Here is a 6,053-nt window from a genome sequence, read left to right as displayed (position 1 = left end):
TCCAGATCATTCCTTATCTTCAGACACATATAATCAAGTACCTCTTGGATAGAGATCTTCACTCTAACCTAACGTATAAAATGAACTCATCACCTCCCTATTCTTCCCCAAACTTCTGCCATTTCTTATATTTTCCTATTTTCAGTGACTAGTACCACCATTCCTCCCTTGCCCTAACCTAAAACATAAGCCTTATCAGCCCTAGTGTCAGACTTCCTGGGTTCAAATCTTAATTCTACCTTTGTGTGCGTGTGTGTATGTGTGTGTGTGTGTCTGTGTGTGTGACTGCAAGCTCCGCCTTCCAGATTCATGCCATTCTCCTGCCTCAGCCTCCTGAACAGCTGGGACTATAGGCGCCCGCCACCACGCCCTGCTACTTTTTTTTTGTATTTTTAGTAGAGATGCAGTTTCACCATGTTAGCCAGGATGGTCTCGATCTCCTGACCTCGTGATCCGCCCGCCTCAGCCTCCCAAAGTGTTGGGATTACAGGTGTGAGCCACCGCGCCCAGCCATCTTAATTCTACCTTTTAACTTCTCTGTATCTCTTAAAATAGAGGAAGTAATAGTACCTACCTGGATATCAGGTGGTGAGGATGTAAAAATGTACTTAGCAGAGTAACTGACATAAAATCATAATAAATATCAACAGTTATTTGTTTAAACCACCATCATCGTGTGGCTGGATCATGTCAACAGTTTCCTGAGTGGTCTCCCACTAGATTATGAGCCCGTGATGGTCCCAAAAGGTGAAAAGAAGGGAGATTGGTCCATACTTTCACCCAAAAGTGGAAGAGAATGAAGTTGGAAAAGCTTTCAGATTGATGCTATATTTTGAAAATAGTATTGGTTCATTTTTCCTTAAAATATATGCATTTTTCAGAGAAAGGAATGGAAAATAAAACAAATATAAAGAAGATAACATTTGTAATAAGCACCCAGAGGGAACCACTAATAGGTATATATACGCCTCTGGATTTAGAGTTTTGTATCTTTTTTTTTCTTATTTCAAAGCATTTTTCTGTATCATATTTTTCAACAATATGATTTAAAAGGCACATCCCAACATAGAAATAAATACATGTTCATTGTAGAACACTTTGAAAAATACAGAAAAATATTAGGAAGAAAAATAAAACTCTCACTATCCTGCAATAACCACTTTTAACGTTCTGCTGAATATCCAAGCTTTTTTTTTTTTTTTTTCTTTTGAGATGAGTCTGGCTTTGTTACTCAGGCTGGAGTGCAGTGGCGAGATCTGGGCTCATTGCAACCTCCACCTCCTGGGATCAAGCCATTCTCCTGCCTCAGTCGCCTGAGTAGCCGGGATTATAGGCGTGTGCCACCACTCCCAGCTAATTTTTGTTTTTTCAGTAGAGACAGGGTTTCACCACATTGGCCAGGCTGGTCTCAAACTCCCGACATCAGGTGATCCACCCACCTCAGCCTCCTAAAGGGCTGGGATTGCAGGTGTAAGCCACCACGCCTGGCCTATCCTAGCCTTTTTTTTCTATACATATATAGTCATACTGTATACTGTATTGTTTGGTGTCCTTTTTTTGCTTAACACTTTATGAATTTTCTGTCATAAAATATTCTATAACATTATGCAGCTATCTGATTTACCATAACTGTTTGCATTCTCTCACTTTATACCTGGCTTTCTAATTTCCCCTATTCCCCTATTTTAATAACAGAGCAAATAATAATACATGAGTATGTTATACAAAATTTTAATGTACTTCTGATCACTTTTTTAAGAATGAAGTTTTAAAATACTGAAACACTTTTTGACTCACAGAGTTCATGGGCAAAATGTGAGAAAAATCATCACTTTGCTCTCCATCCTTCCTTACACCCTGAAATTAACCTTAGGGACAGCTAGTTCATTTAACATCATCAATCTTGTTCTCCAGTTCCAGGTCCTGGAATCTAGCTCTTAGTGTCCGAAAGAAACTTACTTTTGTGTAAGCACACCTATTATATACTAGGCACTTTACCTAATTTATCTGGTTTAAACTTCACATGCCCGAGAGAGATACTATCATTGTCTTCATTTCACAGATAAGAAGGTTGATGAGACATTAACTGTCTCAGTCACATTCAGGGTAGGGATTCAAACTCACATCCAATGCCTCCTCAACCTCTTTTACGTGCAGCACTATCCTCTAGCCCCACTGCCCGTATATAGGCCTGGGCTATATCACCATTGTCCGCTCTTGAGCCTGGAAGGAAAATGAGCTGAGGGGTTTTGTTTTTTCAGAAAGGAACAGGATATTTCATCATCTCTATGTTTACGTTTTTCAGAGAATTTCTGTGCGAGAAAACAAATCCATTGTCAGCTTTTTAAATATATCCCTTTGGAGTAGCCACTTAACATCCTCTGAGGCCCAGATGGGCTAGCTTGCCGGGACCAAAGGAAATCTTCGGGTCTGGAAGGCGGCGAGAGATCACAGGCTTTGTAGGTCTCCCGCGCACCCCGATGACGTCACGCGGCGACGTTCTCTGACGTCAGAGTTTCCTGCCCACCATCTTTGTCCCTGGCAAAGTGGGTTTTGCGCAGTGGCTTAGACCTAGAAAAGAATCGTGACGGGCAGGAAACCATTACACCACCACCCGGGCTGTGCTCTCCGGCTCCCGCCGCCACCCCCGCCCTCGCCTTCGCCTCCGCCTCCGCCTCCGGTGAGTTCAGGGCGGTTGCCTTTAGGGTGTGTCCCTAATTGAGGGGGTCGGGGACGGAGAGAAGGGTAACCCCAGGCTGGGTCGGAGACCGGCGGAGGCGAGGAAATGCTAAGAGCGTGACCGTTGATGATGCAGGGAACCGTCGGGTGTGACCATTGAGAGGGAAAAGGTTGGAGAAAGGGTCTCTACCACGATGCCTGTGGTGCGGTGAGGGAATCCTCGGGTGTGGCAGCAGGTAGTTGGGGGCAGGAGGGGAAGATGTGTTTCAGAATTGAGGGTTTAGGGGGACCAGAGGCCAGGGGTGTGGCTGATAGAGCCTGGAGGCCGTGGGGGGAACCGTCTTTCTTCCCCGCTCGGCGTCATTCACTGAGAGGCTGAGACGTGTCCAGCAAGCCAAAGGGAATAGGGATTCCCTCAAAGGTTTGCTCATTGATGGGCGAACGTCGTCTCTCGGGTAACTTGAGGGTAAGAGACAACCTCTTCCCTGCTCCGTAATGGAGGAGCATATCGCTAGAATCTTGACCACCTGGGGAAAGAAGAGGCATTCCTTACTCTTGGAGGAAGGAAAGAGTAACCTCCATAATTGACCTGATGTAAGAGAGGGGGAAGCAAATGGGGGCAAATCTTAACCCAGCATCTTTTTTTTTTTTTTTTTTCCTGGGCTCTGCAGTAATGGTCTGGTTTGGGAAAGGCTGTAGATTAAGCTGAAAGTAAAGAAACTGGAACGTCCTGTTATTTCCTTATCATTTGAATCCAAATCATTTGTTCATGCTGCTTGTTTTCAAGAGTAGTCTTCTATTGGAGGGGTGGGGTGGGGGGGACAGGCCTTTATTGAACTCACGCGGATGCTTCATTAAACTTTTGACTTTTATTTTATTTTATTTTTGTATTTTTAGTGACAGGGTCTTACTGTGTAGCCCAGTCTGGTCTCGAACTCCTGGGCCCAAGCGATCCTCCCGCTTCGGCCTCCTAAAGTTTTGTGATTACAGGCGTGAGCCAGCGCGCCCAGCCAAACTTGACTTTTGAGAAGAAAAAATGTTTTGAAAACTGCCAAAGACTTATCATAACCATTGTGGTTTAAAAGAAAGTAAATGCATTAAGCTTAGAAAGGCAGAATGACTAACAAAGAAGGTGGTCTCAATGAGAATCAATTTAAATGATTAGTTACCTTCCTTGTATACGTCAATTGCTTAGCCTCAGGGTACACTTACAAAGTAGTAATAGCAGCAGATGAAGGAGGTGCAGCTCTATAAGAAAACGTGTTAACACATTCCAGTGATGACTAAGCTTGCTGGTAAGGTGAGAACTGTTTGCAGTATCTTAGCGGTTGAAACTTTCAAGGAAGCAGAAAGGATGATGTATAATGCAAGCATCCTCACTAAAAGCTGGGTGGTAAAATCAATATAAATCTAATATTCTGACTGTGTTTGAAGAAACTCAAGGAAGTCCAATTCTTTCATTCTTTCTTTCCTTAAAACATCCATATTTTGAAATACTAACTTTTTAGGCACAGGTTTGAACGAAGCTGAGCAAGGAATATATTAAATAGGGCACGTTCTCCTTTCTCTTGTCCTTTCTTTCCTTCTAGCCTTAGGTTTTCCAGAGTTTAATGTTATTTTGGTTAAGAATTAGATGTAAAACTTTTGAACTCCTTTGCTTCGTTATAATATTAAGAAGCTACTTTGTAGTCTGTTATGTTTAAACAGAAATCACAGGTGATTTTAGCTTTTGTGTCTCATAATTTCTTATGAGCAAGATAATACCTGATGATGCTATTGTCTTTGCATTATTACTGAATATTTGATTAGAAATGAATTTGGCACCTCTCACCCTTATAATAAAAGATTACTGGAATGACATTTCTGCTTTATAATTTGGTTAACTTTGGCCAGTTTTTCACTATGAGCACTGAGCTTTGTAAAGTCCAACTTTGTGAAAAGAAGGGTTTAGTGACTTTACAAACTAATTTAGCTTCCCAGAGAGCCATTTGAATTAAGACCCTATTAATTTTTTTCTGACCTTATTCTACCCAAGGTATTAATCTTATTTTGCTGCTCAGTTTCTCTTTTGGGGAACTGGAGGGAGGTATAGGAGAGGAGGGACTTTGACAACCTATATTTGGTAGAAACTAGGTTATGTTAAATCTGGATATATAATCCTGTGCAGGGAGGCCTTCTCCGAAATGCAGTGACATCACACTCTGGTCGAGGGCAAGTAAGAGTGATTATGTGCTTTGACTCTGGCAGCTTTGTTGTTTAACAGTGGCCTTAGGCCATACCGTAAATCCTCAGAACAGCCGTGACTTGTCTGGTTTGATCTGGTAGAAAGGTAGTGTGAGTTCAAATTCCATCATGGCTTTGCTTATTTCTCTGGCTCTTCTGAAGGAACATTTTCTCCCCCCATAGGAGCAGCTTGATTTTTGAGGCACTTCAGCAAATATTAGATTTTTTTTTTCTTTAGCTCTATTTTGTTTACTTTTTCTGTAACTTCTTTTTTTTTTTTTTTTTTTTTGAGACGGAGTCTCACTCTTTCGCCCAGGCTGGAGTGCAGTGGCGCGATCTCGGCTCACTGCAAGCTCCGCCTCCTGGGTTCACACCATTCTCCTGTCTCAGCCTCCCGAGTAGCTGGGACTACAGGCGCCCGCCACACGCCCGGCTAATTTTTTGTATTTTAGTAGAGACGGGGTTTCACCGTGTTAGCCAGGATGGTCTCGATCTCCTGACCTCGTGATCCGCCCGCCTCCCAAAGTGCTGGGATTACAGGCGTGAGCCACCGCGACCGGCTGTAACTTCTAATGAAGACGTCAGTTTTTGCCATCCTGTATTTTGGAGACTCTGGCTATGTCCATATCTAGCATGGGATTAAGTGTATCTCTCATTATATGAGGTGAGAACTCATTATATGAGAGATACACTGAATCATATATATATGTGATTTTTTTTTGAGGTGAAATTCACGTACCATAAAATTAACCAGGTTAAGGCATACAGTTCAGTGGCATTTAGTACACTGACAGTGTTGTGCAACAGTCATGTCTTCTGATTTGTTTTTATTTACACTATTTTCATTTTTCTTGGAGTTTCTTTTGGCTTAAGGCAAGAACCAGCTTGGCACCATGTTTCTCTCCCAATATGGTTAGGGAATATTTTGTTACTATTGTTTACAATAGTGTTGGTTACTAGAGTGATATCCCTTCTCTTTAGAGCAGCAGGGACTCTTAATTTAGAATCTATCTTATAGGCTTCTAAAGATACTTGACCCTCCTCTCCTCCCTGAAATTTCGTGGGTGGGTGCATTATTTTCTAGTTAAGACAAGAACACTTAATGCTCACAGTGAACAGGATAGTAATATATTCCTTGACATTGAAATTGT

General features: G+C 42.2%; 1 protein-coding gene across 11 annotated transcripts in view; it reads left to right on the top strand.

Moving 5' to 3' along the window:
• The first annotated feature begins 2,213 nt into the window (after window positions 1-2,213).
• Window positions 2,214-6,053, top strand: part of AP2B1 (adaptor related protein complex 2 subunit beta 1) — a 141,732-nt gene continuing 137,892 nt past the window's right edge. For 2 of the 11 annotated variants that reach the window (XM_055388445.2, XM_019027219.4), the window contains exon 1: window positions 2,512-2,849. The gene's annotated coding sequence lies outside the window, so the exon portion shown is untranslated. Of the gene's footprint in view, window positions 2,916-3,046; window positions 3,274-6,053 lie in introns of those variants that run through there. The other 9 variants (XM_055388447.1, XM_055388442.1, XM_055388444.2 and 6 more) reach the window with 8 other exon arrangements.

Source organism: Gorilla gorilla, chromosome 4, assembly GCF_029281585.2.
Source record: "Gorilla gorilla gorilla isolate KB3781 chromosome 4, NHGRI_mGorGor1-v2.1_pri, whole genome shotgun sequence".
NCBI classification, from domain to species: domain Eukaryota; kingdom Metazoa; phylum Chordata; class Mammalia; order Primates; family Hominidae; genus Gorilla; species Gorilla gorilla.
Note: the sequence above shows the minus strand (reverse complement) of the source record. Positions and strands in the feature narration are given on the sequence as shown.